The following is a 14,472-nucleotide window of genomic DNA, read 5'->3' on the forward strand; positions in this document are numbered from 1 at the left end:
TTAAAATTAACCATTTAGTTGTAATCTATAGGATCCTTGACTATTATCATTAACTTCTTGTGCCATTCCAAAATGAATACAAGATGGTGAATTTTACAATCTGAATTTCCATTTGAAGCAAACATGCATGTGGGTGAGTTGTCAATGGTGGGGAAAGCAGGGAGAAGCTGATACACAAAACATTATTAAATAACCAAATCAGGGCTCTCATGATAAAATAACATCAATGCAATTGTGACCAGAGAAAGTTGCCTTCTTATCTCCGGTCTTGACATTCTAGATGGCTTTGGGTAAGTTACTAATCATCTATACCACTTTCCCAGTTTGTAAAGTGGGGATTATAATAATTGCCAGCGACCTCTCAGAATGCTGGCAACCAGACCTGTTTTAGTAAATGCTCAGATCTACTTGGAAGAAAATTGTTATACCACTAGTAAGTATGATGACTATTATTTATGATTATTTGTAACTAAATTTAAAAAATGGCTTCATCTGGTTTTCTGAATTTGCCTGACCACTTTTATGCACATAACCAGTTGTTCCCATAATGCCAAGGAAGGCATATTTATTTGCATCTATGCCGACTGTTAATGATTCCCAGATTCTAAAGTTACTGAGAAGCTCCTGGCATATGAAATCTACACCTTCTTGCAGTGTGGAAGATAGTGCTGGTTTTTTAACCATCACTGGGTAACATGATCTTGTTTTGATTTAAGGTTTATTCACTGGGAAGAAACACTAACCATTCTATCCAGTTAATATATCTTTTTTAGATTTTATACATATATAATATATATATATATTTCTGTGTATATAACATATATTTTAATCTCTACCCAATAATATGTTTATTGATTTTTAGAGAGAGAGGGAGAGAGAGAAACATTGATGTGAGAGAGAACTGTCCAATGGTACTTCTCACACACACTCTGACCCGGGATTGAATCCACAACCTTTTGGTGCACAGGATGGTGCTCCAGACAACCAAGGCACCCGGCCAGGGCTCAATTCTATATGTTTAACAAACATTCTTTTCCTTTACATATAAGAGATGAAGACATATAGGGATTAGTTTTTAAAGGATCACTGAGCTTGTTAAAAGGTAAAAAAAAATTGCATGTAATTAATTATTTAGTCTATATACCTTACTTCTAAAAATAAAACTTAAATGAGAGTCAAAACACAGATGAAACTAATACTGTAGAAGAAAAAAGTAATGAAATGCTAACTAGGGGTAGAAAAAATTAAGTTTATTTTAAAATGTATCAACAACAAAAAGTTGAGTTTGAAAAAACTACAGAGATTGAGCACAAACTCTTACTCCAAGCTTCCTAGCAAAGTCAAAATAAAAATTACATGAATTTGTTACTCAGCTTGTTTTGTGCCAGAAAAGGGGGCATCAGAAGGACAAAATTTTTCTCAATTTTGTTCCTAAATTATGATCATTTCTAAATTATGTCCCTAAAATTTGAAAAAGGGGTTTTCATTCTCAGGATATTATATAACACACTATGTTTTTGACAATAATTATAAAGGAAGCATTTTGGTAACAGTATTGAATGTCAACTGTAATTAAAAATATTTTTTTTTAAATAGAGCATCTTTTTCTCTTAGTCAACACTAATGACAAATTTAAAAACTTTTTTTTAACAAAATGTGCCCTTGCCTCACAGTATTTTTAACTTTGAACAATAGTACAGAATTGGGAAAAATCACACTGCACAATTCTTCTGTGTCCATTTTCGGGTCACGGGTGTAAGCATGGACATTACAAAGACATCAAGTTGGAGGAAAATCATTCACGCTTACATGGTGATTCCAAAGAAAACAACGAAAACCCACTGATGAAGCCCTATTTGAGGCAGTAGAGATAACACAGCTCTCGGGCTGAGTGTTCATCTGTTCCACCACTTTTTCAGCTTTGTTTAATCATAATTTGTAGCTGCACCAGAAAGAGACCTTTGCTAACAGCAAGTGATGAGATAAACGCCCTGCAGGCTCTGCAGAGGAACACCTTCAGGTGAGATCCACAGGAATCACAGAGACCGGGAAATGCAACTTACAGCTGAGCTGAGGAGTTGTGGCAGAGACTGAATGGCCCACAAAACAAGAAAAGATTTACTGTACAGCCCTTTACAGACAAAATTTGCAGATCCCAGGAACAGACTAAGCCATCATTTTTAAGATTAGAAAGCTATGTCTCAGCAAAGGGAAGTGCTTTGCCAAAAGTCACGCTATGACTTGATAACCCCACTGCTGGCTGGAATCACCTCTTTCCAGGCCGGACAATCAAGTGCTTCCCACAAAGGTTTAATTTAAACTACAAAGATGGAAAGATGAGGTAAGCTAGATTTTTTGGCACAAATTAAATGTGCCAAAGCCCAAGTATAACAACAAATCATTACATTTATAATGCATTCTAGAACCCAAAACACTGAGTGAGGTTTAAAATAAACTGATGCAAGAATCTTCACATTATGAAAGTTCCACAATAAATCTATTCAACTAAAGAGTAAGGACACTGCATCTTTCAAGTTCACTAACTTTAGTGAATTTGTAGTAAGTAAATTATGTGCAAAGGCTTTGTGCAACCAGGCCAGCTAGGAATCTGTTTGAAAACAGACCGTATTAGCCAAAATTCAAAAATAAAATGAAGATGCTGCTTGAGAAATAAAAGATGTTAAAGTGACCTGCAAGACTAACTTGTATAAGATGAGCACTGCTGTCACTGAGATACTTGAGGAACCAAGAAACTATGCAGCATCTGTAACCACTTTAACCAGAGTGCTTTCTGTGCCCCCTCCCAAGTGTGAACTCGAGAAAATTCATTTAGCTTCAATTCATCAAGCAACACTAGTCTTTCAGAAAACTTCTACTTTTAAAATCAAGTACTCATCTGATTTCCAAGCAAGGTCAAGAGAACAAGGCAGCCTACTGCTGACATCATAGGGGTCTGCCCCACGCTGCTCAACAGTTACATCAATGCAGCATGTTGCTATGGTGCCGGACTATTAATTTCTGAAAGAAGGTGATTATAAAGCCACCTTATGAACATCAATTGGATGATACCACTTCAGCTCAGAACGCTGACATACGTAACTCTTGTTAGCAGCAAGTTCATTTTATGAAATCACCACTTTTGTGATGTGAAGATTCCTCTGTAACTTTAAACCTAACAATTCAACACCCCCTACCCCAACCCTCAAAAAAAGTTTAGCTTCAGTGAAGGGGAAAAGTTTGGTATTTAGGAAAAATGTGACTCTGTGGACCTTTTCTTAAGGGCAATCTTTTATTTAAAGGCCTCCCAAAATATGCTGCATACATACTTACACGCAAATAAATACACATATATTCGATAAATATGTAGATCACAGGAGAACTGAATTAAATGCCTAAAAGGTGACAGCTCCTACCCTACATATAATCCCACTAATCATATTTGCATTTACCTTTTTTGGCTTCTGTAAAGCAATCTTCAGTTACAGTCACCTCTCAAAAGGTCACTTCTTACCCTGAAAACAAAAGAGAACATCAAAATCTGAATGTCAAGAGAAAGTAGCAACCACCTCTTTTGCCTGAGAGAGATTCAAGAAAAACAACAAAGGGACTCAATTATATTTATTGGCAAGTGACTTTCAGAGTTGATAAAAACAGGTCCCAGGATCTCCATTTATCTGGGCCACCTGTGTTTGAGATCGTCAAGACAACAGAAGGAACTTGGATGGAAAAAGTAGAGGTGAAACATTTCAAATTTTGTGTAATAACTTTTTCTCATTTGCTGTCTATCAATTTATTTTCACATGGAATAATGCATGACTCATAGGCCTTTGCTTTTGGAAACCAGACTGCTATTTGAATGTGTCTGTTTGGTTAACATCCTCAACCTCTCTACTCACATTAAAGCAGAGGCTTATTTTTTCCCCCTTCGGAAGAGAGTTAGCTTTTGTAGGCAAGATGCTTTATGCCATTCTGGACCTTTCAAAATGAATAAAAACACCACAATTTTCAGGTTGGGGAGGGGTTGATGAAAGCCATTCTCAGAATGTTTTCCACTTAGCATGTATCTACAAGATTAATTAAGGTACATAAAAATGGTCCATGTCAGATGAAATAAACAATTGAAATCAAGCTTCCCTAAAACACTCTTTCTCCCTCATCCGCTCCTGCCTGTGCATCCTTCCTTATGCTGAACAGTGTGTAATCCTTTAAGAAACACCACAAGCTGCCTCTTTCTGCCCATGGAACTGGGATCCACATATGGCACAAGTGAAAAGAAAAATACTTGTTTATTAATTTAGATCAAGTTAGCAACAGGGTACAGAATTCATTCCACATCCACTGACCACATGCTCATCTAATTTTTTAAGATGGTGGAATTATATAATATCATTTTACTGAAATGTTAATATCCATTTCCTCACTCTTCAGAAAAATATGTAATGAAGTGGTTTTAATTTTATACAGACTATATCCCTGCTTATCCCTGTGCTGTGGGCCCTTAATGTGGGAAGGCAAACATCACTGAGAAGAGTTAAATCTCATTTCACTAGGGCTAAAAATTTGAGAGTGGCACTTTGGTGTATACTATCTTTAAGGAATTGATCCAAGGCCAATTTATGACATTTCCACAAGCAAGTGAATGCAGATTCTTGCCATTAAGATTGGAAAGAAATGCAGGCTCTGAGTGAAATCATAATTTTCATGTTTACTCTAAGAGGAAATTGGAGGTTTTCACCATAAATGTTCACCATTTGGGTGGGGGAAAACCCTAGCTCTGGGGCTTAAAATTACTATTTCGCAACCTGCCCCAAACCTTTTTGTTTTTACACAAAGCAATTCAAATTGAAGATGACAACTGTGTGCTTTACTGCTGATGTGTGTCCCCAGGACTGGTTTCTCAGGTGGTGAGAATGGTCAGAGGGAAGTGGTGGTAAGGAAGCAGAGCAGTGATAGGTCCTGCAGGGAACGTGCAGGTCAGCAGAGACGCCCCGCTCCCCACGAATCGGAAGAGCTCGCTAGACAGGAGGCACAGTGATAACAACACACCAGAAATTTCCACTTCTACCCTGCATCCAATCTTAAATGGAAAGGACGAATTCTGGCAAACCTTACTCAATTTAAGGCAAGACCCCCTTTTCCCTCCTTTTACTTGAAGTGCCTTCTAGTGAGTGTACTCTAAACTAATTTTCATGTTTATCTATTGAGTTGCATCTATTTTTGCATGTTTGACAGTCAGACCTATAATATTAGACTTTGCAATGCAGATGAGATTGCTATCATACAGGCAAACAACTGGACCTTATTAAAATTTTAAAAAACTGCTGAAAACGCCTACTTTGAACAAAGTTATTTCTATCTAGCATTGTGCTCAAACCTGCAGAACATTTTCAGGTAAGCACCGAGTTTGCTTCTCTACTCCCTTCTACACAATGTGGTATAAGCTGACAGCAAGAAACATAAGCTGGTTCACCTCACAGATACTGCATGTGTAATTTTCCCTGGGGGGGACCTATAATAACAAAGTTATACATTTGACCCTCTAACTTATATTACTAAAGCTGGTTACATTTAATTTTTACTTATAGATAAAAAACTGGCAGTGGTATTCAAACCATCTTTTCTTCCATTTTGAAGTTTCATAAATTTTAATGCATACACATATTTGACCACTTATTAACTTGCTCTTTGTTGATTTTAGTGTTTAATATATATTAGCAAAGTAATCTAAAAGATATTTTTCTAGCCCTGACCAGTATGGCTCAGTTGGTTGGACATTGCACCACAAAGCAAAGGGTCACTGGCTCAATTCCCTATCAGGACACATGCCTGAGTTCTGTCCCTCGTTGGGGCGTGCATTTGAGAGGCAACCTACAGATTTTTCTCTCACATATCGATATTTCTCTTCCTCTCTTTCTCCCCACCTTCCCCTCTCTCTAAAAATAAATAAAATATTTGAAAATATGTTTTTCTAGCTTTGCTAAGAAAAAGATTAATAGTTCAACAGCTGTTTACCATCATGCTAAGTTAAGTGAAATGAGTCAATATAGTAGATAAGACAATTAGGTTACAGAAAAATCAGAAATCAACAACCAGGAGAAAAATCTACATTTCATTTTTCTCAAAGTATAACACTGCTATTTTTAAAACTGTATTTGCTGTTTTTTAAACAATTAAGTTTTTCTTATCAAATCTACCAACTATTTACCTGAATGCTGACTGCCAGTGTGATCACTAAAACTCAAACTAAATGATTATGTGAAGCTTTTAAGGTAAAAACAAACAAACAAACAAACAAACATGCCCTGGCTGGTGTAACTCAGGGGACTGAACGCAGGCTGTGAACCAAAGGGTTGCTGGTTCAATTCCCAATCAGGGCACATGCCTGGGTTGTGGGCCAGGTCTCCAGTGCGGGCCATGTGAGAGGCAACCACACACTGATGTTTCTCTCCCTCTCTTTCTCCTTCCTCTCCCCTCTCTCTAAAAATAAATAATAAAATCTTAAAAAAAAAACAAAAGAAAAATATTTACCACCAGCCCACTTCTCTTCTTAAAATAATTCTGTCAGCATATGAATTGCATTTTTTTTTCTTTTCCTATCTTTCTTAAGTTTCCTGTTGGTTTTAGGTTTTAAAGTGAACCCGGGGCATGGTTAATAGAAATTACTTATTTCCCTTTATGTTATTCCCTACACTTAAGATTCTGTGAACACGAGACTCGTTTGGTGTGTGGCCCCTTCACTATTGCTTCTGACAGTGTTACTGATCTAAAGCTATTTGATGACCATAAGGACCTTGACCTAAACATCAATGCAGAGCTGTGGCCCCCTAGGTTAGGAAAGTTAACATGCCTTCCAACTCCTCTGTCTTCCTAAGCCTTCCCACAATTAGGCACTGGACCCTCTAAGCCTCTCAGGTTACTACAGTGCTTCAGTGTCACACTTTCGACAAGCATATTGGTCTCTAATTTAACCTCTGTGATAAAAAATACATAGTGCTAACAGTATGGCCAACAGGGGACCAAGTTACAGGTAAATGTGGAGGTGTGATTTCACCTCATAGAAGAGCAAATGAACAATATATACTCTGTTTTCCCATTAAATGCATTCCCCCTCCCTCTCTTTCACGGTAGCTCAAGGGAATGATTTCTACATAAAAATATCTGCATTATATTTCATTTTATACAACTATACAAAAGTGACTGAAGGATGGCCAACATACGTCATCTCACCCTTCAGTCCAACAAATGTTGGAGAACCCACTGTGTGTCGTGTCACTGGGGATGCAGGGATGGTCACAGCCCCCTCCTGGTCTAGGAAGAGGTGGCAGTTTAGTAATTACTCTCATGCTGGAAGGTCCCTTCTCCTGAAGTCTAGAAATATGGTTCAAACTTCCTGTACTTCCAAATACTCCAATCAAATGACATAACCTTCATTAGAGAAAACAGATTTTAATGACCAATTTCCAAGAGACTGCTGTCTCTTTAGTGAATCTGAACTCATGTGAGTTTTTATGCATTGTTTATCAAAGATTTCTTGAAAAAAAAAGAAGCATATCAACACAAATTGGACAAGCTGCAAATTATAATACAAGGGTCACTTCATTTTCTGCACTCAAGAAAATCCCCTCAGAAGTCAACCTCAATGTGTATTTGCTCTGCTTCTAAAAACTTTGAAATTGGCTACATTTTGAGTGAGGTTTACAAAAAAAAAAGGAGAAACTGGGAGAGCAAAACAGGGCAAAAAGGAGAAAGAAGGAAGGAGAATAGAAAGAAAAGAAATGGAAAGGGAATCATGCAGGTCTGGCCTCTGGGACCAGAGGCCCCCTGTAGACCCCGCTGGCTGGCTGGTTTATAGTTATGACACTTTCCGATTTGTTGCTAACAAGGAAATCTACCACTTTGGACTCATCCTTCCCGAAGGCCCTCTCCCACTGGGGCAAGAATATCTGACTTCCTTTCTCCTCCCCTTCTGGGGCCCTCACCAAATCACAGGACCTAGCTTTGGGGTCCATCTAGTAAGAACAATATAAAATCCTAAAAATAAAGTAAGCCATGTGGTGCTGGCAGCCCTGGGGAGGATCACCAGGGAATCCCTCAGGCCAGCTGCTACCCCCCGACCAAGTCCACACTGGCCCAAACTTCATTCAGAAAAAAACACCCTCCTACCTTACAGAACATAAAACCCTGGGCATGGCCATGTGAAAATATTTTATAGTATCCTTTAACAGCCTTTAAATGTTGAAGCCTAAAAACAATATTTGCTGTTTTCTCTTTGAAGCACTAACAAAGCCTTTGTTTTAAATTTGCCTTTAGTGTGCAATAAGAGTTAATAGTCAAATCCATCCCAACCCCCACAGATGTTAAACAAAAAGATAAAAGAAATGCAAATAGCTATTGTCATGGAAAGTTAAAGTACCTGTCTGTATTTTTAAATGAAAACTATTATCTCTATCAATCAAAATTTAAGAATACAATGGCGCTAATCACAGAAGGTGCTCTGACGGAGTTACTTTTCCTCGCAAAAAAAGTATTTTTCCCCTTCAAAACCGAGTATAAAAGTCATATAGTTACAATTAGATAGGGTATTTGTAATTTTATTATTAAAAACCTCAGCAGCCTCACTGTTAATAAGTGCTTCTAAGTCTCTAAACTGATTTGTACCCAAGAAGACCCAAGTCCCTACATATTTTAGTAAGGTTGATACAATTTTATTTAAATTTTTACAGTTTCCAACCTGTGGAGGAACAGCACACTCTTCTGTTGAAAAGAGTAACTCAAACTGAGGCATCAGTTAACTGGTAATAAAAACTCCTTCTTTCAGACTCGACTCAATTCCTAGCCCCTGAAATGTCTTTGCAGAGGACAGAGCTTCCTTGCACGGCTTGTCTTTCTTAATTGTGGCAATTCATTTTTGGAATTATAACACTCTTTTTAAAAAGCAGAATTCCACCTTCATAGCGCAGCATGATTTAAGTGTACTGTGCATCAATTTCTGAGTCTTTTTTCAAATGTTTGGTTTTTAAAAATACTGGATTAGTCCCTGGATATGGTGATTCTTAGAGAAAGCACAGAAACAAACCCATCCCCCGCCCCAAAGAGGAAGACCCAGAAAACAAACAGCTCAAGATTAAAATTCCTAGAGCAAACAGTTAAACCGGGATGCCATTAGCTGGCTGAACCTGGATGGATGTCTCCCCGACCATTGGGCCAAGAGGCTGTCATCCACCCCGTGACCCCCCCACCCTGCAACGCAAGATCAGATTTCCTTCCCTCCAGACCTCCTCTCTCAGCTTCGGGGCCAACATCTCCAGTGTGCTATTAATACCAACGAAGAGTCGATTCCATTTGCACTGAAGAAAACCCTTGCTCCCCAGCACAGACCTGCCCTGCCAGGAGGAGCGGCTGGGTGTGGACAATCCAGTGGCAGAGTTGCCCTGCTTCCTTACAGTTCACTCTTGAACACTGCTTGATGCCTTTTAGCACACAATGGCAGCATTATCTCCAGGGTGGTTACAAAACAGGATTTGTTAGGACAAAGAATAATAAAGCCGTTCTCTCTCTTTTTTCTTTTTCTCCACCCTCCAAGTTCATGGGAGCCCCTCCCTGGCAGTCCAGAACTCAGTCACATCTCCTAAAGGCACCTGTACTTGTCAATTTCAAGGAGCCAGCAAGTGACAACTGAGGAACCCCTGGGACCACTGTCAGGAAGAGCCCAGAAGAGCAGCAGAGCAGACTCTTAACATTTTAAAACGAAACAAAAGTACCAGCCTTGGCTTCCCACACACACTTACCGGTTCATGGTGAAGCAGGAAAGCTTTGGGGCCCCAGAGGGAATTTTCACACAAGGGAAGAAAGTTGAGAGTTTGTAAGGGAGAAACTCCAGGCGCTTAGAAGCTGTGGGCTTTCGGGGCTCCTAGGCTGGGCGGGCTGCAGAGTGCAGCAGGACTGGAGGTATGTGGGCTAAACACAACAAAAGCCACTGCTTTACTCTAGATTCAATATGCAGGAAGAGGCCCCTTTGCATAAACACAAACACTCAGCAAATGAATAACTGGCTTAATCAGACTCCCGCTGTGCCTCCTACCTGTCCTCTCCCGGACAGGAGACACTGCCTGTTCCAGGGGACAAGGACTAAACAGGAGACAGTTAAGTGTTATGTTGCTATAATAACAATTAAAATGAATTGCATTCATTAGTAGTTAAGAATTGACTCCCAGGGAAAGGAGCAGAGGTGGGATACGGTGCTGCTGTTGTATCTGTAGCACATACTCCAGAAGGAACTGGGCACACCCAGGCCGGGGCCCTTTGCTGGAGCTGCACTGGGGTCGCTAATGTTCAGTGACAGTTTTAAACAATCACATTTTCCAGCAACAATTTCAGTCAAAGTATAGCTGTTGTTTCTCTGCTTTGACACATTATAAACTCATCCTTGTGAGTCTATAGAAAGATCTACTTTATATATGTGTAACTATAGAAAGACCTATGTATAAATGTACAAAAGTGCACATACATAGACATACACACATATTTATGTACATGCATACACATGTGTATATACACTAACATTTATAATATTGCACACATATATCTACTTAAAGATAATAAAGCAAAAAATGCCATTTACACTCCTTACTTCACTTAAGGAAAATAGTTTGAGCTGCGCAAAACTACATCCCAAATGTCTGCCTTTCAAGTGTCATCAACCCATAACCACTCATTTTACCCATATATTAGAAAAGATGCTTTTAACTGAGCAGCTTAACCACTTATAATTTCAATTAAACAACATAATTACAGTCAACAATCTCCATTTCAGCAGAAAATACGCCAGATCTGAACATAATCTATCCTTAGAACTGAGAAATTTAAGCACAAGGAAACACAGGCAGGTACTAGTAATTCACTACTACCTTCTCTCAGTGTATGTAGTCAACACACTTACCCTAACCCTTTCCAGTGTGTTCTGGCTACATGTCAGTCCTAGTAACATACTTACCCATGTTTTTTGCACCATAAGACACACCCAGGTTTTAGAGGAGGAAAATAGAAAAAATATTGAAGGAGAAATGTGGTAGAATATTTAGTAACATAAATAACATAATATTTCACCAATATAAATGTAAATGGAACTAAACAGCAGCATTAACAACCATTATTCCTCCCAAGTTTGGGGGAAAGGTGCATCTTATAGTCTGAAAAATACGGTATTTTAATAACTTTCGGTAGTTTGAATGATTTCATTTGAAACATAAAGAAGGCTATGTTCAAAGAGTTCCATTTGATGTCATAGAGTCCTTTAGGGACAAATCCAGCACTGAGGTTCTATATGGTGTGTCTACACTATTGCTTGGGTTAAAAATGGTAGGATTTTCCGGAGCCTCAGAGAATGTATGATTCTGCTGCTATCCAGGAGAAATAAGGTGGTTTTCCAGTATAAAAGCAAGTTTTATTGTATTAATACAACACTGGCTATATCAATCTGCCATAAAAGCAAATGAATATTACTGAAAAGTTAAAAAAATACAAACAGACAAAAAGCCCATTTCAAACATATGGTGGTGTAACATGATGAGAAACAAAATTAAAAGATTCTTAAAGTCCCAAGGAACAAAACCCAGGTTCTCTAAGAGGGGTTCCCACAAAAACTAAGGACACCTGTTCTATTCTCTATGTTGTCTGGAAATGACCTTCCAAATAAGGTGTTAGATAACCCACTTTCACAGATGATAGTGATCTAACCTTGATGCAAATAAACCATAGAACCAAATTTAATCAGCAGATCACTGTGAAAGAGCCTCTCTCCATCCCAATGGAGCTTCTAATAACTGTTTTGGCAGATCTGGTGGGTAGTTATGCTTCCTTGCTCATCTATATCTCACACTGGTTGAGCAAGCTAATGGAAGTGCTGTTAGTGGAATCCAATATTAATGCTCTGCATCGTGCAAACTTGAATGCAACCTAATATACCAGGTAGTATCTAATTATAGGTAGTATCTAATTCCATAGGTATTAGATACTATACTCTAAATTAATATTTTAATGAGGACATTGAAATAGATGGCAATCTAGGTAAGGCATCCAAGCATTGTGGTCCAGATAAGCTCCTTGCTGCAAGAGTGCTTGATGCTGCAGCAAACAACACAGACACAAGGACTGTGACAAAAATCCATATGCAACCTTTAGACGCTGCGCGACACATGCTGATGCACAGGGTCAAAGATGCATCCTCACACAAGCACCACTCACTGTAAACTTGAGAGTATGAAGAGGGAATAGTTGCAGTGAGACCTCCAAAAAATAAACAGGGTATACAGTTTCAAAGGCTGCAGACACAGACATTTCATTGTTCAAGCCAATTATCAGTGGAAAATAATAACAACAGATGGATTCAGAGTCACTGACTTTTCATATGCACTTCATCTCGGCAGAACAGATGATGAAACGTGAGAGCTATCTCAAAAAGGCAAAACATCTTTCAGTAAAAGAACTCTACAGTCCAGATGGGGACCTTCTAAGTCTGCTGATTATCTTCGTATAATGTTATGAGATAGACTTACTAAAACATTTCAAGAGCTGATCAGAGATGATGAGCACAATGGCTACATTATTGGAAGGAGTTGCCTCAGACTTGTGACTAAACTGGCAGAGATCTCAGTAAGGTTAGGGCTGTAAGCTTCCTGTTTTCTCATCAGGGACTGCAGATTCCAATGAGAACTGGAAATCTGTGCACAGCGGGAGAATAAAACATTGCCCAAGGACCCTACAGTTGTGCTCTTCTCTTGTTTGAGCTAATAGCTAGAGCGAGAGCAAGTGAGAGAGAGAGAAAGAAACTGGGACTGTGAAAAGGACATTAAATTATCCTGAAACATTCCAGCAACAGCTCCAAAGCAATTCCTTATTAAAAGCATTCAGTGATAAAATATCATCTCTCATAAGCAGTTAGAACATCTTAAATATCCCTCGCCACACTAATCAGAAAAATATAGTTTGCTCTTAGTAGGAAATAAATATAAATTTCAATGGTGGTGTGAGAAGCAGTTCAAATAAGTGCCAACCAAACCCAGAGGTGAACCCACCAACCTGCCCAAAAGCACTCGCACTTAAATACCACCAAGTCAGACATGATGAAAAACACAAAGAGGGGAACCACAACATGAGAACCTGCTGTAAGTAATAGAAAAAGTTAAAATATCTCATCAGATAAGCTTCACTACATTGGAATAACAATGCATCTATTCTATCTCTATCCATCTATCCATCATCAACCCCAGATTCATAATATTGCAAAAATCTTTCTGTGAATCGATGTAAAATATGGTCAAAATTGCCGTGCTAAGAAACGCTGATCCTACTGCCGTTTACTAACATACTTAACATTTTAAAATATTTTTATGAACACACTGTTGACTTCACAAGTTTATAACTTAAGTACAAAAAAATTTTTAGAGCAAGGCTTTTCTTTCAAAGTACTCTGACAAAAGTAAATTTGTAGCAGAACATACAAGCATGAAGAAAATATCGCCAAGGGCAAAACTCTGCAACTGCTTTAAGAAGCAAACAAGAACACAAAAGATGTGTGCTGCAGCCATCTGGCTGTCCTCAGACTGTGTCGCTGCCTCCTCTCTATCCCACCCCCTGGCCAGCCCACACCAGTGCCACAAAACTTATGTCTGCTGCACAGCAAATGGACACAACACACTTAGAATGCAAAAGCTGATTTTTACACATAAACTGGTATCCTAATTTTTTTCTCCACTTCAACAATTTTGTTGTTGCCCTTACTTATTCAGAGTGGGACTACTTTGAAAAATCTCTAAGGGCTTCACTGTAACAAGATGTCCCCACATGGCTATATCTGTTTAGGTTCAAGACAGAATCCCTTTGCAACCTTCAACTCTACTGCTCTGCGTTTTCCATTATAACCAGGCACTAGAAGTGGACATTTAAGTAATGAATCCTAACAGTATTTCATTTAAACCTTTACTCTGTTTTTGCTCTAAATTGTGCACTGTTTCCCCCACTTCTTATTCAGAATAACAGTACTCATTTTTAATCACTGTCCTTGAAAGTCAGCAGGCTCACGGGAAGTTTTCCTTCCCTGGCTCATTCCATGAATATTTAGTGAGCAACTACTGTGGTGTCAAGAGCTTGCTGGACAATGGATGAGCAAAATCATTATTTTCCCACATGCTAGCAGAGACTGCCTGCTACATTAAACCAGAAACTCTGCAGTTTATAAAGAATCTTCTACAAGCAGGTAGGCATTTTACTTATTCAGATACTTATTTGGGGAGGCAGAGAGATATGTCTGCAGGTATACAATTGCTTTCAAAGAAGGGAATTGAGGCTTGTAATGGAAATTTGTCTGGATACAACAGGCCTCTGTACTCTGCTTTTCTGAAGGAGCTTGCGAGAGGCAGGTGCCCTGTGTCAGGCACGTGCCCTCACTGGGAATTCACATTTGCCTGGCAGTTG

General features: G+C 38.8%; 1 protein-coding gene across 16 annotated transcripts in view; it reads right to left on the reverse strand.

The window, feature by feature from the left end:
- The window catches only part of FOXP1 (forkhead box P1), a 623,669-nt gene that overhangs the window by 318,348 nt on the left and 290,849 nt on the right, over positions 1-14,472 (reverse strand). For 15 of the 16 annotated variants that reach the window (XM_037040949.1, XM_037040948.1, XM_037040945.1 and 12 more), the window contains one exon: positions 3,450-3,512. The gene's annotated coding sequence lies outside the window, so the exon portion shown is untranslated. Of the gene's footprint in view, positions 1-3,449; positions 3,513-9,788; positions 9,952-14,472 lie in introns of those variants that run through there. The other variant, XM_037040951.1, reaches the window with a different exon arrangement.

This window comes from Sturnira hondurensis, unplaced genomic scaffold (assembly GCF_014824575.4).
Source record: "Sturnira hondurensis isolate 20B ecotype Veracruz unplaced genomic scaffold, ASM1482457v3 Scaffold0002840, whole genome shotgun sequence".
In the NCBI taxonomy this organism is placed as follows: domain Eukaryota; kingdom Metazoa; phylum Chordata; class Mammalia; order Chiroptera; family Phyllostomidae; genus Sturnira; species Sturnira hondurensis.